Source organism: Mus musculus, chromosome 3 (assembly GCF_000001635.26).
Source record: "Mus musculus strain C57BL/6J chromosome 3, GRCm38.p6 C57BL/6J".
In the NCBI taxonomy this organism is placed as follows: domain Eukaryota; kingdom Metazoa; phylum Chordata; class Mammalia; order Rodentia; family Muridae; genus Mus; species Mus musculus.
The window spans coordinates 90292950-90318989 of record NC_000069.6 but is presented as its reverse complement, the minus strand read 5'-3'; the positions used below and the strand labels follow the sequence as shown (position 1 = coordinate 90318989).

Sequence of the window (26040 nt, the reverse complement as noted above, 5' to 3'; positions counted from 1 at the left end):
GCTCTAATTTCTTAATGCTTGACTGTTGACTTGGTTTCATTCTTTATTTCCTTTCCTCTATCTATGAAAGGCACCAAGTTCTTTCTACTTTAGGCAAATCACAAATGTCTGCATTTATCTGACAATGGAATTCAATCCTTGGCTAGATATGACAAATATCCATAATCCCAGAAACTGACAGATGTAAGGATTGCCACATGTTCAAGTCCAGCTTGATCCACAAAGCACATTCCAGACAAACCAGACCTTTACAGAAAGACTCATCTCCAAAAAAGAGAGAGAGAGAAAGAGAGAGAGAGAGAGAAAGAGAGAGAGAAAGTCCTTCAAGATGGCTCAGTGACTAAAGGTTCTTGCCACCAAACCTGATAACCTCTGATAACCTGAGTTTTATCCTCCAAACCCATACAGTAGGAGAGAACAGACTCCTGAAAGTTGTCCTCAGATCTCTATGCATGGTGTAGCTGGTGTGCATGTATACACACTCCCTCTCCAGGACCAAAGAGATAGCTCAGTTTAGAGTACTTGCTGCTTATAAGAAAATCTAAGTCTAGTTCCCAAGCAGCTCTATGGGGATCCAAAACCTCTGACCTCTGTAGACACCAGACTCATGTGTACATTCTCAACCAACAGACACACACAAAATTAAATTTAAAAACAACAATCCCCCCCTCAAAATACAACTCAACCCAAACATCTTAAAATGCTTGTTTGTCTTCAACTAAGTACAACCTCACATAGGGAGGTAAAAAGATACTTTTAGTAGTCAATAATGTGACTACTAAATAAATAATGTCACATCTTTTTTAAACACTTGATTTTACTTTGTTATGGCATTCTTCTATTATTCTCTACCAAGAGAGACTGAAAGCAGGAGAACCACAGGTTAAGGGCATTCCAAGGCCTCAGAGTGAATTCAAAGCCAGCTTGTATAACTTACTAAACCCTGCATCAAGATAAGAAACATAAAAAGGGGGCTGGTGAGATGGCTCAGCGTGTAAGAGCACTGACTGCTCTTCCAAAAATCTTGAGTTCAAATCCCAGCAACTACATGGTGGCTCACAACCACCCATAACAGGATCTGATACCCTCTTCTGTAGTGTCTGAAGACAGCTACAATGTAGTTACCTATTTACATCTTTGGGCAGGCAAACTGAGCTAGCAGGGCCGACTGGAGGGAGCAGGTCCTAAAAATTGCTACAGTATACTCATATACATAAAATAAAATTAAAAAAAAAAAGAAACATAAAAAGGGCCAAGGGCAAAGGTCAGCGACAGACCATCTGCCTAGTAAGGAGGGAGGCATTGGTATATATACAGTAACAGAGAAAATAAATTAAAACTCATGCTGCTAAATATATGTACCTTTTTTTTTTTAAAGATTTATTTATTTATTATATGTAAGTACATTGTAGCTGTCTTCAGACACTCCAGAAGAGGGAGTCAGATCTCGTTAAGGATGGTTGTGAGCCACCATGTGGTTGCTGGGATTTGAACTCTGGACCTTCGGAAGAGCAGTCGGGTGCTCTTACCCACTGAGCCATCTCACCAGCCCTATATGTACCTTTTAAAATATGCTTTTTAAAAATATTTTCAACACTAAAATTCACTATAAAGAATGATAATTTTGAAACATGATTTTTCAAACTTGGTGGAAATTATATTATTTTAGATTTAGATGTATAATTGAAAATTCTTTAGTGCATGAAGTTTTAAGGGAAGGGGGGAATAAATCAAACTATCTATATAAAGATTCCAGAACACAGGGATAATCTGTCTTCAAAGCAGTGCCCTTTTTTCATTGTAAACCCTGTGGAACTAAAGTTAGAGATGGCAGTAAACCATTATCTGGGTGCTGGGAACCAAATCTGGGTCCTCTTTAAGAGCAACAAATGCTCTTAAGCACTGAGCCATCTCTCTAGCTGCTGAAAGGAGATATTTAAATTAAAAAATTTAATTTATTTGAAATTTGTTTTTGGCTAGTGTGATAGTGCACATCTTTTAATCCCAGCACTTGGGAGGAGGCAGCAGATGAACCTCTTATGAATTTGATGCCAATTTGATGCCAGTCTGGTCTATATAGTTGAGTTCCAGAACAGCCATAGCTAAATAGTAAGACCCTGTCTCAAAACACCAAAGTAATAGTAACAATAATTATTATTTTATTTTATGTAAATAAGTGTCTTGTCTGCATTATCTGTGTGCCACTTGCATGCAGTGCCCATAGAAACCAGAAGAGGTGGTCTGATCACTGTTAACTAGAGCTAAAAATGGCTGTTAGCTGTCATGTGAGTACTGGAAATTAAACCAGGGTTTTCTGGAAAAGCAGACAGTGCTCACAGGTGTCCAAAGACATGCTTTTTTTCCCAAGACTTATTAATTTTATGTATATGAGTAGCTCTCTTCAGACACACCAGAAGAGGACATCAGATCCCACTACAGGTGGTTGTGAGCCACCATGTGGTTGCTGGGAATTGAACTCAGAACTTCTGGAAGAGTGCCCTAAAATGCTGAGCTATATCTCCAGCCCGGTATATACTTTTAACCTCACCACTCATAAGGCAAAGGGAGATCCTTGTGAATCCAAGGCCAGCCTGAATAACACAGAAAATTCCAGGTTAGCTTGGGCCTCATATTGAGGCCCTGTCTTCAAAAATAGTAATAACTAACCAGGTGTGGTGGTCAGTGCCTTTAATTCCAGCACTCAGGAGGCAGAGGCAAATGAATCTCTAAGTTCAAGACCAGCCTGGTCTACAAAGTGACTTCCAGGACAGCCAAGACTGTTACACAGAGAAAACCCTATCTCAAAAAACAAAACACACAAAACTAATAATTTAAAAAATAATTTAAATACAGAGTCTAGAGAGATAGCTGAGTAATTAGTAAAAACAAAACAAAACTGCTGCCAGGTAGTGGTGTATGCCTTTAATCCCAGCACCTGGGAGGCAGAAGCAGGCAGAATTCTGAGTTCAAAGTAAGCCTGGTCTACAAAGCAGGTTCCAGGACGGCCAGGGTTACAGAGAAGCCCTGTTCTTGAAGAGCCAAAAAACAAAACAAAACAAAACAAAACAAAACAAAAATAACTGTTCTTGCAGCAGACTTGGGTTTGATTCCTACAATCCACATGATGGCTCACAAACACCCATAACTCTATTTCCAAGGGATCAATGCCTTCTTCTAACCTCAGGCACACATGTGATGTACATACTTGCAGGCAAAAAACAAAACAACAACAAAAAAAAAAGACACATGATATAATTTCAAAAGTTAAATGTAGTATTAAAGAGTCTTTTGGATCAAAGCAGCATCATTCACCTATAATTAGAAGATTATGGACAGAGGGCTAGAGAGATGGCTCAGTGGTTAAGAGTGCTGACTACTCTTCAGAAGGTCCTGAGTTCAAATCCCAGCAACCACATGATGGTTAACAGCCCATCCATAATGAGATTGGATGCCCTCTTATGGGGTATTTGAACATAGCTACAGTGTACTTACATATAATAAATAAATCTTAAAAAAAAAAAAGATGACTGTGGACAAACTATATTAATACATTTCCACATATATCAACTAAGCTGTAGGCGATCAAAAAATTTTAAATCAGAAATGATAGAGTAGGAGCAGAAAGATGGCTGGCAGTGATTAAGTAGGAAAAAGGCACTTGCCACCAGTTCTAATGACCAGACTTTGATCTCTGGAACCCACATGTTAGAAGGAGAGAACAGACTCTTGAAGACTGTTCTCTGGCCTCCCTCCAAAAGCATGCTATGGCTGACATGCAGTTACATAGACACATACACACACACACACACACACACACACAATAAAACATACACAAAATAATTTTTTTTGTGGTTTTGCTTTTTTGTTGTTGTTTTGTTTTTGTTTTTCGAGACAGGGTTTCTCTGTATAGCCCTGGCTGTCCTAGAACTCACTTTGTAGACCAGGCTGGCCTCCGACTCAGAAATCCGACTGCCTCTGCCTCCCGAGTGCTGGGATTAAAGGCGTGCGCCACCACCGCCTGGCTCACAAAATTAATTTTAAGAAAAAGTTTTAAATGATCTATTTCTGAATGTAGAATATTGGTCATTTATCACTCCTGTCCAGCGCTGGACAGATAGAATCAGCAGTTGAGACTGCTTGTTTCTCCTGCAGAGAACCTGAATTCAGTTCTCAGTACCCCCATGATAGTTCACAACTATCTGAAACTCCAGTTCCAAGGGATTATACATACTCCTCTGGCTCTCAGGGTACCAGTCATAGAAGTGGTACATGTACATAAATACATGCAGCTCCTGACACACATAAAAATAAATCCTTTTAAAAAATTCATTGCTCCTATCCAAGAATATTGCAAAAAAGACTAGATATATTATTTTATTTTATTTCTTTACATTCCAGCTGTTGACTCCCTCTCCTGGTTCCTCCTCCCACAGTTCCTCATCCCATTTCTCCTCCCCTTTACCTCCTAGAGGATGATCCCCACCCAACAGGCATCCCCCTTCCCTGGGGCCTCAAGTCTCTTGAGGATTAGGTCCATCTTCTCACACTGAGGCCAAACCAGGCAGTGTGGTATATATGTGCCAGGGGCCTCAGATCAGCCCATGTATGCTGCCTGGTTGGTGGCTCAGTCTCTGGGAGCTCCCAGGGGTCTGGGTTTGTTGAGTCTGCTGGTCTTCCTCTGGGGTCACCTTCCCCTTCAGATTTTTAAATCCTTCCCCTAATTCAACCATAGGAGTCCCCAACTTCAGTCCAATGGTTAGGTACAAGTATCTGTGTCTGTCTCAGTCTTTATTGAAAGAAGGAAAAACATATTCAAAGCTAGGCATGGCATGGTGACTCAAAACACATAATTCCAGCACTAGAGACTGAAGCAGGGAGCTTGCTATAAATTCAAGGCCATCCTGGACTAGAGTGAGTTCCAGACCAGCCTGGACTACAGAGTGAAATTTTGTCTCAAAACAAAGAGTGTACTGATAAGAGCTATTCAAAAACAGATTTTGTTTCTTTGGGAAGGGTTGCTTTGTTTTGCCCAGCAGCCTTTCACTTTGTAAGGCAGATTAACCTGGAATTATCAATCATTCTGTCTCAGCCTCCTAATGGCTAGGATCATACAATAGAGATTTTTGACGAAGAATTCCCACAAAAATTTCAAAAGCAGACTGGGTTTTCAATAATTTAACATATAGCTTATTACTATAATGCTACAATATATTCTAGCCAATTAGAACTGTTTCCTAACCTCAGCCCTACTAACTTTGGGAGGCTGAGAAGAGATCTTTGTTGTAGAAAGCTGCCCTAAGGGGCTGGAGACATGGCTCAAAGGTTAAGTGCAGCAGCTGCTCTTCATGAGGTACTGAGTTCAGTTCCCAGTATGGTGGGTGGATCATAACCATTTATAGTGAGATCTGGTGCCCTCTTCTGACCTGAAGGTGTATATGCAGGCACAACACTGTATAAATAATCTTTAAAAAAAAATTAGAAGAAGAAGAAAGCTGTCCTAGGTACTGTTGATTGTTTAGCAGTACCTCTGGCCTCTAGAAACAAAATATGAATAATAGCAACACCAATTCTATCTGCAAGAAAAAAAAAGGTCCCTTTCCCCATACAATACCAAATATCCACTGGAGGGTAAACTGTTCCCAGATGAGAATCATTCTATTAAACAGACATTATTCTGCTCTAAAGAAATCTGTGGATATTTTGTACAACAGTCTCAACCTTGCAAATGAACATGAATACTACCCAGAGGAAGCACTCCACACGTATAAATAGTTAGCACAGAGTATTTACACACCATAGCAAAAAGTGGTTCCCACCAGGCAGTGGTGGCACACACCTTTAATCCTAGCACTTGGGAGGCAGAGGCAGGAGGATTTCTGAGTTCGAGGCCAACCTGGTCTACAGAGTGAGTTTCAGAACAGCCAGAGCTACACAGAGAAACCCTGTCTGGGGTGGGGATAGGGGTGGGGGTGTTCTCTTCTGGAGATAGAATGACAATAGAGGAAACATAAAAAGATTTCAGAGGTCAGTGAGACAGCTAAACAGAAAAGGGCACTTGCTGCCAAGCCTAATGATCCAAATTCAATCCCAGAAGGAGAAAATCCATTCCTGTGAGTTGTCCTCTAACCTCCACAAGCATAACAAGCCATATGCATGCCTAACACATGAATGAATAAATGTAAATTTTTTTCAAGAAACAGATTTCTAGGAAGAGGTAATATTCTGAATCTCTATGCAGATAACTTTTTTTCCATATATACATTGTACCTCAGAGAGTGTTTTAACAAGATTTGTGGTGCATACCTTTAATCACAGCACTTAAGAGGATCTCTGTGAGTAAAAAGCTTGCCTGGTCTACATAGTGAATTCCATGACAGTCAAAACTATCATGAGGGGCTGGAAAGATGGCTCAGTGGTTAAGAGGACTAGCTGTTCTTCCAGAGGTCCTGAGTTCAATTCCCAGCAACCACATGGTGGCTCACAACCATCTGTTAATGGGATCTGATGCCCTCTTCTGGTGTGTCTGAAGAGAGCGCCAGTGTACTCGAATACATAAAATAAATAGATCACAAACAAACAAACAAAACTATTATGAGCCAGCCTCTAAAGGGATAGGAACTCCACAGGAAGACCAACAGAGTTAACTAACCTAGACCTTTGGGGCTCTCAGAGACTGAACCACCAACCAAAGAGCATACACGGGCTAGACCTAGGCATTCCAGCAAGTGGGGGGAGGCATATGATACACAGGGAAGCTCCCACCTACTCAAGGGAGAAGGGGAGGAGAGGTGGGGGAAAGGTCTGTGTGAGGGGGAGACCGGAAGTGTGGTAGTGAGTGGAATGTAAAGTGAATAAGTAAAAATATAATAGTAAATAAAAAAAAAAATGGGGGCTGGTGAGATGGCTCATCGGTTAAGAGCACTGACTGCTCTTCCGAAGGTCCTGAGTTCAAGTCCCAGCAACCACATGGTGGCTCACAACCATCCGTAACGAGATCTGATGCCCTCTTCTGGAGTGTCTGAAGACAGCTACAGTGTACTTACATAATCAATAAATAAATCTTTAAAAAAAAATTATAACAACAACAACAAAAAAACTTATTAAGAGACCCTGTCTCAAAAAAAAATTTTTTTTGATAAGCAAGAGACTGATTGAAATGAGGTATAGCAGAGGAATCTAAGAAGCAGGGGTTATATGCCACAAAACATTTCTTAATGTTTACCCTGAAATTCAAAAGAGTGGCAAGTATTCTGGCCCTCCCTTTCTTCATCCATACAGTTCTAGTTTCTCACTCCTTTTTATACAGAAAAATTTTAAAGGTTTTTATCAGTCAGTATCAAGTATCCCACTCATCTTTAAAAAGGAAGGAAGGAGGAGGGGAGAAATACTAACCCAATGAGAGAATTTGGGAGGAAAATTTTAAAAAAGCACTGGGCAGTGGTGGCACACACCTTTAATCCCAGCACTTGGGAGGCAGAGGCAGGCAGATTTCTGAGTTCAAGGCCACCCTGGTCTACAGAGTGAGTTCCAGGACAGCCAGGGCTACACAGAAAAACCCTGTCTCAGAAAAAAAAAAACAAAAAATTTAAAAAGCATCTCTCAAAACAAGAAGTAAATTCTACATTCCAACAGAGAAGTAAAATAAAGCAGCGATTCTCCCCTTCCTAATGCTGCAACCCTTTAATACAGTTTCTCATGTTGTGGTGACCCAAAACCATAAAATTATTTAGTGGTTACTTCATAACTCTAATTTTGCTGTTAGAAATCATCATATAAATATCTGATAGGCATGATATCTGATATATGACATCTAGAGGTTTGATTTAAAGCAAAATAGAAAGTAGAAAGAACAACAAAACATTAACTTGAAAACCTTAAGAGGTAAGTATTTTCATAGACAAGGAACTCCCAAGAGCAATCAAATACTAACTTGAGTTCAGAAAAGTCATGTAATTCCATGTATACATACATTCATAAATTTCATGCTTAGCATAGTAACACACATGCCTTTAATCCCAGCACTGAGGAGGCAGAGACAAATGGACTCTCTGGGAGTTCTAAACCAGCCAAAGAATACATAGTAAGACCCTGTCTCAAAACAAAAAAAATCCTAAAACATCCATAATTTCTTACACAAAACATAAAAACACTGGTTTTGACATAAACTGCTTTGTTTTTTTAATACTGGGACTAGAACCCAGGACTTGCCTATACAACTACTGAGCTATCTCCAGCCTTGTTCATTGCCTTTTATATCCCAAGTAACTTTGCTAAGATTCTTTTCTGCTATCTCATTTTCTTTTTCTGTATTTAACTTTGATTTGCATTTACTTTGTTACTAATGATAATGACATTAATTTGTGTATTAACAAGTCATATGTAAACCTTCTATGAAAACTGTTTATTTCATATTATTCCAAACAATAGGTCTGGAAAACCAGATAAAATTATGGCATAGCCAGGGGTAGAGATGTAGCTCTGATGGTAGAAAGCTTGCCTATCAAGGTTAGATTTCATCCCCAGCTCAGCATAAGCCAGGTATAGTGGTAAATTTCAGGGCTCTGTAAGTATAGTAGCAAGATGATCAGAAGTTCCAGGCTATCCTCAGCAAGCACAGGATTTACCTTTTATTTCTCAAATTGTATGGTGGAGTACATGCCACAGTGTATAGGTGGAGGCCAAACTGATACCTACTAAAAAGTTCTAAAATCATGGAAGAATCAGGGATGCGGAGATGAGATAGTTCAATTTCATATCCCCAGCATGGGTGGCATATGTCTATAATTCCGGCACTGTGGGGTCTGGGATAACATGGTTTTTTCTAGAGCTCTCTGGCCTAGTCTGGACAATCAATGAGCTCTAAGTATAGAGAGGAAAAACTGTCTCAAAAATAAAGTGGAGAGAGATAAAGGAAGAGAGGAAGATGCCAGACATCAACCTCTGCTAAGCTGTGCATTTTAAAGGGTTAAAATGATAGCTACTATATTTTACACATTTTCCCACATATCCAGAAACATGCATGCCAAGTTTGCTATTAACTTTTTAAAAAAAGCAAAACTCCTTCAGGCATGGTGGCCTATACCTTTAACCCCAGTAGAGGCAGCTAGATCTCAGCTAGAAGCCATCCTGTCTCCCCATACTGAATTCAACAGCAGCCAGCACTGCATAGTGAGACAGGAAACCAGAGTTAAGTGCCACTTTCCAAAGGTTTCACATTAGATAGTTATAAACACTGGGCAAAAGTCATACTATTTCCATACAAGCTGGAGTTTGCTTTCTAGAACCCATAAGAGAGGTACTTAAAAGCCCCAACAAAGGTCATGGCACTCATACAGCTATACTCATATGTGTGTATGAACACACACACACACACACACACACACACACACACACACACACACAGAGAGAGAGAGAGAGAGAGAGAGAGAGAGAGAGAGAAACCCTGAAATCTTAGTTTCCTTTTCTCCACTTTTTCATGTCCTCAATAAAATCTAGAGCACAATGCAAAAGCAGATATGGTGACACAAGCCTACAACTCCTGCCTGTGAGAAGTGGAGGCCTCAAGGGAAGCCTCACCTACACATTGGGTTTGAGGTCAGCCTGGGCTACATTAAGAACCTGTCTCAAAGAAAACTCAAAAATAAAAATAAATAAAACCAAACCCCAAAACAACTAAAAAATCAGGGCTAGAGACATAGTTCAGCAATTAAGAGAGCACATACTCATAAACAGCACTTGCAGAAACCTGAGTTTAATTCTCAGAACTGTGTTGTTGGCTCACTACTCTCCATAACTCAAATATATACTAAAAACAAAACAAAAAACAAAAAAAACAACAAAAAAACCAATTACATACATTTGGGTTTGGTGGTTGTTTGCTCTATTTTTTTCTGAGAAAAGGCCTCGACTCATCTTGTTGACCAGGCTAACCTCAAACTTATATCTATCTTTTTGACTCTGGCTCCTGAAGACTGAGAACACAAGTGTGTGCCACCATGCCTGAATGCTGTTGTTTAAGATTTTGCCAGGTGGTAGTAATGTGTACCTTTAGTGCCAGCACTTGACTGGCAAAGGCAGGTAGATATGAGTTCAAGACCAGCCAGGCCTACAAATTAAGACCCAGAAGAGCCAGGGATACACAGAGAAACCCTGTCTCAAATAACCAAAAAGAAGCCGGGCATGGTGGAGCACACCTTTAATCCCAGCAACTCGGGAGGCAGAGGCAGGCAGATTTCTGAGTTCGAGGCCAGCCTGGTCTACAGAGTGAGTTCCAGGACAGCCAGGGCTATACAGAGAAACCCTGTCTCCAAAAAAAAAAAAAAAACAAAAAACAAAAACAACCAAAAAGAAAAAAGATTTATCCTTTTTATTTATTTGTGTGTCTATGTGCTCACATATCCATATGAAGGTGCTTTGGAGGCCAGTAGAGGAAACTGAGTCCTAAAATTGAAATTAAAGGCAATTGTGAACTACCAAGGTAGTTGGCAAAACACTGAGCCTTCTACAGCAAACCCTCTTAACCACTGAGCTATCTCTTTAGCCTCTCATTTTTTTCATAAAGTTTTATTATATATTTGGTATATATGTAAAATACTTCATTAGACCTAGATCTCAAATAAATCACCACTATTTTATCCTCCTTAGAACCCTCAAGGTTCTTCAAGATGCAACTGCTATATTCCTGCCAACTACAAAACACTGCTATAAAAGGTCATTTTCCACTTGCCCATATTCCTTGAAAAGCTTTCAGTTCAATATTAATACATTATACAAAGTCAGATGAGAATAGCTACCAAATCTGAAGGTGCACTAAAATATTTGGGAAAGGAGTGGGGTAAGCGAGCCATAATGGATGACACTGATACTCCAAAACTCAGGAGGCTGAGGGAAGAGGAGCATGAATTCAAAACAATCTATGTAGAGCCAGCAAGATGCCTGCTACTAAGTCTGATGACCTGAGTTCAATCCATAAAACTCAGGAGAGAATCAACTCCTGTAAATTGTCCTATAACCTCCATACAAGCACGCACCCCATCCTTATTCCACAATTAAATAAATGTAGTAAGAAAAATAAAATTAGGGGCTGGTGAGATGGCTCAGTGGGTAAGAGCACCCGACTGCTCTTCCGAAGGTCTGGAGTTCAAATCCCAGCAACCACATGGTGGCTCACAACCATCCGTAACGAGATCTGATTCCCTCTTCTGGAGTGTCTGAAGACAGCTACAGTGTACTTACATATAATAAATAAATAAATCTTTAAAAAAAAATTAAATTAAATTAAATTAGAAGAATCTGGGCTGTGTGTATGTGTGTGTGTGTATATATACGTAATAAAGCCCTGTACAAACAAGCCAAGCATAGTGGTACATTTACTTAATCCCAGCACTTGGGAGGCAAAAGCAGGCCAGCCTTGAACTCTTTGAGTTCCACAGGAACTCTGCACCTCTGACCTCCAAGGGAACCTGCACCCATGCACAGACAGGCAGAGAAAGATACACACTCGCGCCCCCCCCACCCCCGCAAAAAAAAAAAAAAAAAAAGGTCTTTTTAAGTGTATGTCTGTGTTTGTGTGCATGGCACATGTGAGAAGAGGTCAGAAAAAAGTGTCAAATCTTCTGGTGTTGAATTACAGGTAATGAGCCACCCAATACAGGTATCAAGAACCAACTCAGGCCCTTCAGAAGAGCAACAAATGCTCTTAACTACTCTGCCATTTCTCTAGCTCCATCTAAACATAATTAAAAATAAAGATCTTAAGGTTCTTTATAGTTTACAAACACTACATGCGTGATTTTTTATTTGCACAGAAACTTAGTAAAATAGTAGTTATCATTTCTAAGTTTAAGAAATTAAGGCTTAAAGATATCAAGTGACAGCCAGGCTGTGGTAGTGTATATCTTTAATCCCAGCACTTGGAAATTAGAAGCTGACAGTTCTCCGAGTCTATAGAGTGAGTTCCAGGACAGCCAGGGGTATGAGAGAAAACTTGTCTTGAAAAACAAACAAAAATCAAGTGACTCAACCAAGATTTCTTTTCCAATGTGAGTTTGGGTTTGTCCTTCCGTGTAGTAGTTGTCACTAATTCATGATGATTAGAAAGCACCTGGCTCATGGAGGAAATTCTCTGCTTTACCACCAATGTCTCCTCTGTTGGCCCTTGTATTCAACTGTACAATATGACCACAGGGGACTTTCATGGTAATCTAACTTATGGCACGTTAGGCATGGAAATTCACATTCCCCTTACTGACTACAAATCCCCAAAAGATCCCCCAAGCATATCATGCCCATCCCTGCCTCACTGTCCAAGGGTCCCTCAAATGGCCACTTTTGTGGGATTTTCTATCCCTTAGGAGCACTGCCAGCCTGCAGTAGGTGTAAAACTCAACAGAGACTACCTGATATTGTCATCTAACCTCACATTTGGTATATGGAGGTTTACCTCACATGGTGCTTCCATTATTACTCCCTATGCTAACAGGGATCCCATTAAAGTCTAACATGACCCCATTATGAGCAATTGGGATTTATGTGGCCCTTCTAATTGTCTTAATTTACACCCCCTTACTCTCCTAAAAGGTGGCCGTCTCTTTAATGAGACGAATTTCCATATAAACTGGTTGGCAAAAATGTGGTCTGGGACAACCCCGGTAAATGAATGTGACCATTGGCAGCCAGATTGCCCAGAAAGCCACCCCAGACTGTGTCCGACTTCCCTGTTTCTTTCTGGCACTAATACCACCACTGTCAGAGACAGCCTTAACCACTTTAATGAGAAAGTCTCCTGACCACCTGCTGGATGAGGTATTCAACAATGGCTATCCTGAAGAGGGAACCAGCTGCCATTTGGTTGCCTGTGGTAAATACCACCCACTTTCATACTATCACTCTGATGGCCCAGACTCACTTACAACCTATACCAGGGAAAGAGGAATTTTGGTATTACAACTGCCATCATCGCAGGCACTGCCGGGGCAACAACAGCTGTTGTTGTCTTGACCCTGACAGCCCTTACGGCAGAGACTGTCAATATGCTGTAGTCTCTAAGTCAGCTGTGGCACTGCAGGCACAGGAGGTACTAAATCAACATCTTTATCAAGCCATCCACTTTTACAACAACAAACTGACTTGCTTGCAGAAGTGTTGGCCCTTGTGAGGGACATGTCTCTACTGGCATGTGACCCCAGGTTTCACTCTATCTGCCTAACTCCTTACTAGATATATAACGCCACTGAAGCCAACAACAGTTGGCTCAATATCTTAAAAGTACCTGGTCAGACAAATTCTTTAACTATTCTGTGCTGTTAAAGGAGAAAATAGCCAACCTCAATGTGACCAGGGTATCTGTCCTCTCCCAGGATGCCAGGTTCTTGGGAAAAGTGGGAAACAATATTAAGAGGCTGTTTGATCCTTCCTCGACAGCCACTTATGCTATGATGGGAGGAATTGTTATACTAATAATTATCTTGTTTAAGTGTCCCACACAGCATATCTCCAGGCAGTGTTCCATAAATAAGGCGACCCTCCAGGTGCTGATGGCTCTCAAAAATCCCAATTGAGGGCTGGTGAGCTGGCTCAGCGGTTAAGATTGCCGACTGCTCTTCCAAAGGTCCTGAGTTCAAATCCCAGCAACTACATGGTGGCTCACAACCATCTGTAACAAAATCTGATGCTCTCTTCTGGAGTGTCTGAAAACAGCTACAGTGTACTTACATATAATAAATAAATAAATATTAAAAAAAAAATCCTGGGCTGGTGAGATGGCTCAGTGGTTAAGAGCACCCGACTGCTCTTCCGAAGGTCCAAAGTTCAAATCCCAGCAACCACATGGTGGCTCACAACCACCCGTAATGAGATCTGATGCCCTCTTCTGGTGCGTCTGAAGACAGCTACAGTGTACTTACATATAATAAATAAATAAATAAATAAATAAATCTTTTTAAAAAAAAAATCCCAATTGAGCCCCACCTCCCAAGGAAGTGATCAAAGCATGGATGGCAGAGATCTGTGAGACCACCACATAGGCTGTTCCTCATCTCCCCCCTTGTGTCATGCCTCCAGAGTGATTATCTCTTTGAGGGCTGGTAGTCAATGATGGATAAGATCCTGGAAGACAGGACAACCTAAGATAGACAGTCCAGTAAACTGGGAATCTTCCAAGGTGGGGTCAACAATGTTGAGGTAATGGCATACCAGCTCCCACTAGGCTGTCAAAATCTAAAAACAAAAGGGTAGATATGTAGCAGGCATAGCAGGCTGCCTCTATGTAAACGCTGGTGGCCAAAAAGCATCTCCTGCAGGAGGACCTAATTGAGGACTGCCTGAGAGACCAAGGATTGCTGGTGCAGACAATTCCAGCCAATCAGGAACTGCTGTTTAGAAGAGATGCTCTCTTGGGACCAATGGGGCACCGGTGGAGGGTATTTAAAGGAGCTTGCAACAGTGCTCAGATGAGCTTGCTGTAGCATTTCTCACCTGCTCCTGGAGTCTGTGTCATTGACTCTGCACCACCTCACCTCCAACCCACCCCCCCCCCCCAAGGGTAGATAGGGTCAGGCAGCAAGTAGTCCAGGGCACAGGCAACAGATCATACAAACACTATATATGGAAGAACCAATAATCCTTCAAAAGAGGTATCTTCTAAATTTATGAAGCATTTTCTCAACCTACAGGAATGTTCATTTATGCAACAAATGTTCCTCAATATCTTTTAGAAAACAACATTTTAGGCACTGAAAATAATTATTTTAATTTTCTATTTTATTATTTTATATTTGTGGATGTTTTGCTGGCATGAATGTCTGTGTACTATGGGCATACAAGTGACCCAAGCAGGCCAAAAGAGGGCATCAGATCCCCTGGAACAGGAGTTACAAGCAGTTGTGAGCCACCTTGTGGGTTCTGGCAATTAAACTGGGGTCCTCTGGAAGAGCAACCAATGCTTTGAACTGAACCACTGTATTTTGCTTTTAGGATACTAACAGACTACTGAGGGTAGGCAAGAAATATTTATTAAGTATAGTGAGATTAAAAAAGAAAATGTATTTAAATCCTTATGGGCAAGTAAGAAAAGGCTTTCCAGAGAAAGCAGAAATTGTGATTTGGAGATTGATCTGAGAAGTTAAAACTGTATTTATTCACATATTAACTGTAATGAAGAAAAGACATACTGGATAAAAAGGCAAAGGTCAAGATCATAAATGGTCTTGAATGCTAAGCAAGTTTAAATTTTATCTTTTCAATGAGTGGACATTACTGAATATTTTTAACAAAAATAAGTAGACTGTTCAAGGTATTTAGGAGAACACCTCAAAGACTAGATATGATCAGTTTAAAAGAGAACAGAGTAAGTCAGCCTAAGCTCAGTGGTTAAGAGCACTGACTGCTCCTCCAGAAGTCCTGAGTTCAATTCCCAGCAACCACTTGATGGCTCACAACCATCTGTAATGGGATTCAATGCCCTCTTCTGGTGAAGACAGCAACAGTGTACTCACATACATTAAATAAATGAATATTAAAACATTTAGAGGGCTGGTGAGATGGCTCAGCGGTTAAGAGCGCTGACTGCTCTTCCAAAGGTCCTGAGTTCAAATCCCAGCAACCACATGGTGGCTCACAACCATCTGTTAACAAAATCTGATGCTCTCTTCCGAAGAAAGCTACAGTGTACTTACATATAATCAATCAATCAATATTAAAAAAAAAAAAAACATTTAGAAAAAAAAAAAAAAGAAGAACTCAACTACAGTGGTCCATGAATGCAACCTCAGCACTTAGGAGATCAAAGCAAGAGAACTTTGTTAAAAGTTAAAAGATGGCCAAGGGAATATAGACCTCTGAGCCAGCCTTGACCACAGTGAGACTCTACCTCCAAAAAGAAAAAGGGGAATGCACCAAGACTAAAAAGGATTATAAAAGATCATGGTGCCCAGTCTGGTAGTGCATGTCAGTAATGCTAGCACTCAGGAAACAGTCAAACAATTTGCTCAAAGTCTGACACACGGTAAGTTCTCAGCCAATCTGGTCTAAATAATGAGATTAAGTCTCAAAACAGCTAGTGAACCAGAACCTGGGCACACAACTATAATTCCAGCAGTTGGAAGTAAAGGAAGAAGTAGGTTATTCTCCCACACATATCCATCCTAGGCTACAGAACCTATCTCAAAACACACAGACCAGGAACAGTGGCATTTTTTTTTTCCCCGAGACAGGGTTTCTCTGTGTAGCCCTGGCTGTCCTGGAACTCACTCTGTAGACCAGGCTGGCCTCGAACTCAGAAATATGCCTGCCTCTGCCTCCTGAGCGCTGGGATTTCAAGGCGTGCGCCACCACCACCTGGCTGTCATTTGCCTTTAATCCCAGCACTCAGGGAGCAGAGGCTGGTGAATCTCTGTGAGTTCAAAGCCAAACTGCCCTACAGAGTAAGTTCTAAGACAGCCAAGGTTACACAGAGAAAACTTTTCTAGAAACCCCTACCTTCCCCTCCAAAAATACACACATAAACAAACAAAAGACTTTGTGGAAATATTCCTTATCAGAAATTCAGTGATAGACATTCAGAAGAAACCAAAGATTGAGGAATAGACACAAAATAACACAAGTATAATGGGCCTAGTGGTACATGCAAACTAAACAATTCTGGCATTTAAGAGGCTAAGGCGCCAAGCAGTGGTGGCCAATGCCTTTAATCCCAGCACTTGGAAGGCAGGCAGGTAGATTTCTAAGTTCGAGGCCAGCCTGGTCTACAGAATGAGTTCCAGGACAGCCAGAGCTACACAGAGAAACCCTGTCTCAAACAACAACAACAAAAAGAGGCTAAGGCAAGAGGACTACAAATTCAACACCAGCTTGGTTTACATAGCTAGACCCTGTCTCTATTAAAAAAAAAATTAGAAAGAGAGGAAGTTAGAGAGCAGAAATGGAAGGTGATTATAATCAAAGTACATTGCATACATTCTCAAAGAATACATACAAATTATTACTTTAAAAAAGGAGACCTGTCAATGATGCTCACATTGCTGGTTTTGATAACTCAATAACTCTAAAAGGAAACAATGTTAATGGGAGTGTTATATTTGGAGTAAAAATAAAATATGGAAATAGACATATTTACCTCTAGGTAGAATTTAATAATATATATGAATACACTTAAAGATTTTAATTCTTAGTACTAAAAATTACTTATTTCAATGGGAAGGCAATCTTTTTCTCATTATTTATATATTTCTTTTTTAAAATAATTTGTTTATTTTTATTGTATGTGCTTTGGTGTTTTGCCTGCATGTATGTCTGTGTGATGTCATGTTCCCTAGAACTAGAATTACAGACATTAAGTTGCCAGTGGGTGCTGAGAATTGAACCTGGGTCCTCTGAAGAGCAGTCAGTACTCTTAACTGCTGAACCATCTCTCAAGCACTCATATTTATATAATTTGAGCACCGACTACTCTTCCAGAGGTTCTGAGTTCAATTCCCAGCAACCATATGGTGGCTCACAACTATCTATAATAGGATCTGATGCCCTCTTCTGGTGTGTCTGAAGACAGCAACAGTGAACTCATATACATTAAATGAATAAATCTAAGAAAAAAAGCTTACAAAACATTTTACAGAGGCTAGAGAGATGGCTCAGTGGTTAAGTACATGTACAGCTCTTCCTGAAGACCTGAATTCAGTTCCCAATACCCACATCTGGGTACTTGAATCTTGCAACCACCTGTAACCCAACTCTTCTAGTCTCTCTGAGCACTACATCCATCTACATGCACACTACATCCATCTACATGCACACGTGTACAAAATTTTCTTTTGCTTTTTGTTTTTCGAGACAGGATTTCTCTGTGTAGCCCTGACTGTCCTGGAACTCACTCTGTAGACCAGACTGGCCTTGAACTCAGAAATCCGCCTGCCTCTGCCTCCCAAGTGCTAGGATTAAAGGCAAGTGCCACCACTGCCCAGCTACAAACTTTTCTAAAATAAAATTTTATAACATTTGGCAATCCAATATTGTATTTATCACACTTATTTTGTTGTAAATGAAGTTTACATTTAGTTAGGAAGACACTATTATGCCAATTCGATAACAAATATGACTATTAACTGTATGAGAAAAATTATATTAGGCACTAAACAAAGGATCAAAATAAATACCATGAATATGAATCCACACCTTCAAAACCTTTATCACAAGAGGGGAAACAACAAGCAATTAATTTAATTTTTGTCTTTCTTTTTCTTTCTTTTTTTTTGGGGGGGGGGTGGGGGGTTGAGACAGGGTTTCTCTGTGTAGCCCTGACTGTCCTCGAACTCAGAAATCCGCCTGCCTCTGCCTCTGCCTCCCGAGTGCTGGGATTTCAAGGCGTGCGCCACCACACCCAGCTTTTCTTTTCTTTTTCTTTTTCTTTTTTGGTTTAACAGCCCTGTCTGTCCTGTAATTCATTCTGTAGACCAGGCTGGCTTCAAATTCAGAGATCACCAGCCTCTGCCTCCCAAGTGCTAGAAAGTTTTTGCCACCACTGCCCAGCACAAGTAAACGATTTAAAGTTGTTAAGTACCAAGAAAAAGAGAAGAGAGTAAAAGAAAACTATTAGATATGAAGGATAGATGGGGGCTGAAGGTCAGATTCTAAAGAGTTAGGAAAACTTGATGTGGTGGTGAATGCCTGTATTTCAGGATTTGTGAAGTAGAAGCAAGAGAATCAGAACTTCAAGATCATTCTCAATTCAATAGTATGCTTAAGGCCAGCCTAAGATAGCTGAGACGCTTCTCAATGAATGAATCAATGAATGAATGAATGGATAGATGGACAGTAAAGTGGCTCAGCAAGTACGCGCACGCGCGCACACACACACACAGGCACGCACGCACAGGCGCACACACACAAATAAAATTTAGGGCTGGGGTAAGAACTCAACACTAGCTGAGCACTAGCTGTTCTTCAAGAGGGCCTGCATTCAGTTCCTATCACCCTCATCGTGACTCCTGTCTGTCTTCTGGCCTCCACAGATACCAAGCATGCATAGTCCACATAAAAACATAGAGACAAAACACTTATACACATAAAGTAAAAAGTAAAAATATAAGGCCTCATTAAAAGGATGACATTTAATCAGGCATGGAGGCTCATGCCTGTAATCCCAGTACTTCAGATGTTGAATGAAGCAGGCTAGCCCAGGCACTAAATGAAATCTTGTCTCAAAAAAATAAAAATAAAACAAGGGGCTGGAAAGATGACTCAGTGATTGCAAACACTGGCTTCTTATTGCATAGACCCAGGTTCAATTCCCAGCAATCACATAGGAGCTAACAACTATAACTCTAGTTCCAGAAGTATAGACATCCATGTAGGCAAAACACCCATAAATATAAAGTAAAATAAAAATAAAGAAAATATGGCATTGAAGCAATTATATGAAAGACATGTGGCAATTAATTAGCTGTATTATCTCAGTGTAAAAAAGTAGCTATTTTCTGACAGGCAGGCAGTCATCTCAGCACTTGGAAGGCTGAGGCAGTTGAATCAGGAATTCTAGGTCATCCTAGACTATGTAGCTAGTCACAAACAAGCTACAGCTCATGAAAAAGATAAAGAGTAGAAGGATCGTTCCAGGACAGTCAAGGCTGTAGAGAGAAATCCTGTCTCGAAAAAACAAACAAACAAAAACAAACAAAACAAACAAACAAACAAACAAAAAAAGTATAAGGATCTAGATTTACAGCTCAGTTGTAGGGCACTTGCCTAGCATGGGGCAGCCCTAAGTTAAACAGCTTCAAAAAAGAAAAAAAAAAGGTTCTCTACCCCTACATTTCACTATTTTACTTTGCCTCGTATTAGTCTAGTCTCTTCTTCCAGATCTAGACTATTAAAAAGTTCACTGTAAATAATGTAAGCCCTCCAGTTAAAACTTGCAAATCCCTCACAAATACTTATTTTTCCTGATGCCCAATATAAATTCTCTATAAAAACAATCCATATTTTGGAAGGTTATAAATTTAACTCTCCTGTACACAGCCCAAACAAGACAAAATCAACAGTTTTGACCAGGAATCTTAAAGTAGTAAGTCTGTTAGGTTCAAATAATAATAACAATAACAACAACATGAATTATTTAAAAAATGTGTACCATCAGGTATAATTACAATAAGAGTTTTCAACAATACTTTGCTTAATTTCTTTAGCAGTCTACTAGATTATATATATATACATACATACATACACACACACACACACACACACACACACACACACATATATATATATATTTTTTTTAAATTTCCCAGTATAGTAGTCCCAGCATTTGGGAGGCAGAGGTAGACAGACTCTATGACTTTGAGGTCAGCCTGGTGTACACAGTGAATTCCAGACATAATAAGACCCTGTCTCAAATATACTATCACTACTAAATTAATTCATTAAAATCAAAGGTGGGTGTAGGCATGCAGGATTTGGGAGGCTATGTCAGGGGGAAGAGGAATATTAGGCCAGCCTGGTCTATGTAACAAGTTGCTAACTCAAAAAAATCTAAGCAAATAAGTAAATGGAAATAGGTAGGATAGCACACACTTAACATCTTAACACTTGGAAGGCTAAAGCAAAAGGATCACACTGGGAGTTGAAGACCAGCATGAGCTACAGTATCTCAAACAAGTTCTCATACCAAAGATGTGCAATTACTATGACTCTTTTATATCTGGGATTTGAACATTTTATACCTCAAAGGAAAGAAACTAGCCAGGCATGGTAGAATAGGCTTTTAACCCCAGCACTCAGTAGGCAGATGCAGGCCAATCTCTGAGAGTTCCAGGCCAGACAGACCCTGTCTCAAAAAAGAAACCAAACCAAATAAAACAGAAAGTATGTACCTGTTACTCTTGCTACAATAATCCCAAACTCTTGAAGTTTCTGGCCAGTTGTAGGTAATTCAAGGCAATGGCAATTTAAGGTATTCTGAGGAAAACACTACATATCACAGAGTCAACTTATAAAGCCTTAATGAGGGGCTGAAGAGATGGCTCCGTGGTTAAGAGCACCGATTGCTCTTTCAGAGGTCCTGAGTTTGATTCCCAGCAACCAAATGGTGGCTCACAACCATCTGTAATGGACACCCACCCTCTTCTGCTGTGTCTGAAGACAGCACCAGTGTACCCATAAATACATAAAATAAATCTTTAAAAAAAAAAAAAAAAAGCCTTAGTGACCATGTGTCATTCCTCTCCTACCCAAGGAACTCACTGATCAGTGAACACTGAGGAAAAGAATCCCTGCTTCACCAACTGAAACTGGCGAAAGTCCCCAAACAAGTTAGAGAAAAACCTTCAGATTATGGAATATAAGCAAAAATAGATACTTTCTCCCCCAAAGCCATTCTTTTTCACAAAAACAAATTCCTTTTCCATACTTAGCCAAAATTAATTGATCTGCAACTGTGTGGCATCATGTTGATGGGATTTTTCGCAAGCAATAAGCAGGTGGACAGTGTTATGCTAGAACCAGAGTTGGAGTCAATCTAGGTTGTGTATTTTTAAATACCTTTCCTTCCAATGTGCCTCACAAAATGCCTGATACTGTACACTGACATCTAAGGACACTGGGCTATAAATCCTGCAAAGGTCTAGGAAACAAAGCCCTTTGAACACACTTATGGCTCAATTTTATGATTTTCCTAGCAGTTATTTTCATCAACCAAATCTGTTTTGACTTTTCTCAACACGCCAAGCAAAATGAGCCTCCTAAGTTAAGTGCAGAAGGGCTGCTTGTTAGCTTGTCTCCTAAAAGGGTGGCTAACAGAGAATATGCTCCAGAGTCTAGAACCAGTACAGCACAGATGCTGTTTCCCTACACAGCTTGAGGAGAAGGGAAAAAAAATCAGTTAAGTGGAGGTGAGAGGTCTGTTTGGCAAACAACATAGGTAACTGCTTAAAAGGAGGAGAGCCAGGAGTGCTAGAACACAAATTTAACCCCAGCACTCAGGAGGCAGAGGCGGATAGATGGATTTGAGTTCTAGGACAGCCTGGTCTATAGAGCCAATTCAATGACAGCCAAAGCTGTGTAAAGAAACTCTTGTCTCAAAAAAAAAGACAAGGAGCTAGAGATGGCTCAGTAGCTAAGAGCACTGGTTGCTCTTCCAGAGGTCCTGAGTTCAATTCCCAGTAACCACATGGTGGTTCACAACCATTTGTAATAGGATCTGATGCCCTCTTCTGGTGTGTCTGAAGACAGCTACAGTGTACTCATATAAATAAATAAATCTTTAAGAAAAAAGAAAATGAAAAGAAAAAAGACAAGGGACTCCTGAAATGTTAGCCTTTCTGAGCACAATGACACCTTTTCAACCTTCAAACTTTTTTATCCCCTTTATTCCAAGGCAGGGTTTCTCTGTATTGCCGTAATTGTTCTGAACTTGCTCTGTGGACCAGACTGGCCTCAAACTCACAGAGCTCACAGAGCTCCACCTACCTCTACCTCCTGAGTGCTGGGATAAAAGTGTTCACCATCACCACCCAGCTGTAACTGCACTTTTTTTTTTTTTTGGTTTTTTGAGACAGGGTTTCTCTGTGTAGCCCTGGCTGGCCTCGAACTCAGAAATCCACCTGCCTCTGCCTCCAATCTAGAGTGTCCAGTAGGCCTAGTGGAACCAAGAGAAAGTGACAGAGAAACTCCACCACCCACAACAAAGAGGGGAAAACACAAAACACACAAGCCTTTTTTTTTTTTTTTTTGAGGAAGGGTGTAAGAGAGCTCAAAAGTGATATAAAACAGAAGATGACCTTGAACTCCTGATTCCCAGCTGAGGATGAAAGGCCTATGCCAGCTTTTTTGTTTAGGGTTGTTTTGAGAATGTGTCTTAATTCAGTAGCTCTAGCCATCTTGAACTCACTATGTAGTCTATGCTGCTTCAAATTCAAAGAATCCTCCTTCAATTTCCCAAGTGTTGGGATTACAATCATGACTCTAGAAAACACAAACTCTAGAAAGTACTATAGACTTATGAGGGTTAGAAAAAAAATTCCACACATCTCTCTGCACCCTGTTCCCCTATGCTAAACACAGTCTAAGTTATTGCCAGGATTTATATTTGAAGGGCTGATCAGGGAACCAAGATAATTTTGTTTCTAGACAAGTATTTAATGTAGCTTCTATTCAAACCCTGTTGAGACTGCATCTAAACAGGAAGTTAACAGACATGACATAATTAGGGGAAGCAAACTACGGTGCCATAAAGATGGATACTGATGTCAAGCACAAATCACTCTCACCTCATTAAAAATATTCTCAACTAAAGAATAGGCAGTTTAGCCGGGCGTGGTGGCACACGCCTTTAATCCCAGTGCTTGGGAGGCAGAGGCAGGCGGATTTCTGAGTTTGAGGCCAGCCTGGTCTACAGAGTGAGTTCCAGGACAGCCAGGGCCACACAGAGAAACCCTGTCTCGAAAAAAACAAACAAAAAACAAAACAAAACAACAACAAAGAATAGGTAGCGTAAAAATCTATATAAACCTCATCTCTTCTCTAGTCATTCAACCTACAGGTCCAGCCTTCTGTTAATACCTACCTCTTCCAAATCACTGCCCCCAGACTGAAAAATCTATCAATCATACCGGACAAATACTCACCATGGCCTATTTATAGACTTATCTTCTTAAAAAGCCCAAGGAAAAGTCTATGCGTGACCCAGCCCAGCATCTGTGGTATGACATTTCCAACAGATATATCTTCCTGCCCTCAGAATGAGCTTAACCCCTCCAGACCACTGTCTTTAATATCACCAGAAGTTGCCTCCTTACCAATCAAGCACACACACAACTGCTGCTACTCTAAAACAATATTCTCTCTCTCTTCCTCCATCCCCAGGGTGTCAGATCCCCTGAAACTAGAATTATAGACAGTTTCAGACAGCCTTGTGGGTGCTGGAATTGAACATGAGTCCTCTGGAAGAGCAGTCAGTACTCTTAACCCGAGCCATCTCTCCAGCCCCCTTCTAGGACAATTCTTATCAAGACTTCTCCTGCACCAAAAATCAAAAGTGGTCATCAGACTTCAAGAAAGAATGTAAGCCCATGTATCAAAGAAAAAGCAATAAAGAAATCACTCAACTCTCAAACAGGATAATCAACAACTTACAGACACTAATACAGAGGCCAAAAAACTTCAGTCATGGCTGTAGTAAAGATAAGATGGTTGGAGGACAGAGGTGGAAGGGGAAGATTTCTTCTTATTTTCATCTGTGCCACATTCATCTGTTGTCTATTTAAATTATAATTTCTGGAAAAGGAACGGCTCCAAAAAACTACAAAAGCTCTTCTCCAATCCACATGGATCAAAAACCTACTTTTACTCCAACTTCAAGCACTATTTCAAATCTTGCTGGGTAGGCATGAAAACACTGCCTCTCTTTGCTAAAAGATGATTTAATTTATATTATTCCCACCTCTGAAGCACACACACAAAAGCCCTTCAAGTAACTACCAGATGAGAACACTGGTTCTCTCCAGAAGAGAACAGGGAAACACTGCTAACTTCAGCATCCACATGCTACCTACCCACCAGTAAAGCCGCCACCTCCATCTCAGGACCAGTCCTTACGAAGGAACATCTTATGCTTAGAGTGAATCTGGTGCTGGGGATGAACTCAAAGAGGGCACCATACCTTTATAGAGCGGGGAAGCTGTCCGGGACAGCGATTAACACCTAAATCTCTTCATTCACAGGAGTAACTAGCTCCTTCAGGTAACTGAGCCCAAGGAGGCAAAAAGTACTCTAAGTCCCGACTTGGTCCGGAAGAGTAAGTTCTAGTTCCATCAACCCTCAAGAAGTGAACTGGGAAACAGATCCAGCGAATCCCAGAAGCCCAGCTGAGAAAATGGGTGGTTTAGTTGCTACACGAGGTAAGTAACCCACGCAAGTCAAGACAATTCCCTTTTCTTACGGAGGGCAAGGGAACGATGGACGACGAAATAAAGGGGTAAGGTTCTGCACTCCTGAGCCTGTCCCCCCCCCCAATAAAGATAATTATCCAGTGCTTCCTCCACCCTTAAGGATCCCCTTTTCGTCCTATCCGCCGTCAAACATAGGACTCAGTGCAGGGAGCGGCCCCCGCACCCCGAGGGCACTACTGGGGGCGGAGAGTTAAAAACACGGAGAGGAGGACGCTCCGGAGAAGAGGGGAGCATGGCGGGCATGAGGTACTGAGTGAAAAGGGGGATGGCGAGGGAAACGGGGAGCGAGGGAGGGGAGAAAGAGTAAAAAGCGAAGACACGAAGGGACACCAGCCGGGTCGCGCGAGGCCTAAGTGAAAGACCAGGGCGCGCGCGCGGGGGGGAGGGGAAGAGGTGAAGGGGAGCGCGAGGCGGGGGCGCGCGGGCCGGGCTGGGGGAGGGGACGCCAGGCGGGGGCGCGCGGGCGGGCGTCGGCTCGCGGGCGCTTCCCCTCCCCCCGCCCTCCACCTTTCCCCTCCCCCACCGCCGCCTTCTCGCAGCCTCGCTCCCTCCGTCGCTCCTCACCGCCCCCGGGCGGGCTGGCGGGCTGGCGGGCTGGCGGCCAGGCTGGCCTAGGCCAGAGCTCCTCACCTGGCAGCGGCGGCGGAACTCCCGACCAGGTCGCTTCCTCAGGCGGCTGTGAAGGCGTCGAAAAAGGAGGCGGCGACGGCACAGTGGGATCCAGACCCCACTGGCGGGTCCGGGAGCGGGGGTGGGGGAGGGGGCGGGCCGGGTCGGGGAGGGCGGGCGGGCGGAGCAGACACTGCGGTACAGACAGGGGCAGCAGCGGCGGCGGCGGCTGCACCGGCGGCGGCGGCACCACACAAACAAGGACGCTGATTGGGCAGCTGCCAAGCGCCTTGACTCCGCCTTAACCACACGCCACGACGGCCATTGGAGGAACTTAGCCGGCTACCCGCCCTCCTCTTCTTGCTCCTACCAATTGAAAGCGGGATACCAAGACTTCACCCCACCCTTGAGGAATGGGTGGCTGGAGAAGTAGTGATTGGCGTTAAGAAAATCCAATCATAAATGGAGAAGGGGGATGGTCTAGCGGGGGCGCGTT

The 26040-nt window shown here is 41.6% G+C and overlaps 1 protein-coding gene across 4 annotated transcripts in view; it reads right to left on the bottom strand.

Annotated features, from left to right (window-relative positions):
- The window catches only part of Gatad2b (GATA zinc finger domain containing 2B), a 70225-nt gene extending 44416 nt beyond the window's left edge, over positions 1 to 25809 (bottom strand). For 3 of the 4 annotated variants that reach the window (NM_001379655.1, NM_139304.3, NM_001379657.1), the window contains exon 1: positions 25566 to 25809. The gene's annotated coding sequence lies outside the window, so the exon portion shown is untranslated. Of the gene's footprint in view, positions 1 to 24646; positions 24905 to 25565 lie in introns of those variants that run through there. The other variant, NM_001379656.1, reaches the window with a different exon arrangement.
- Between the last annotated feature and the right edge of the window lie 231 nt (positions 25810 to 26040).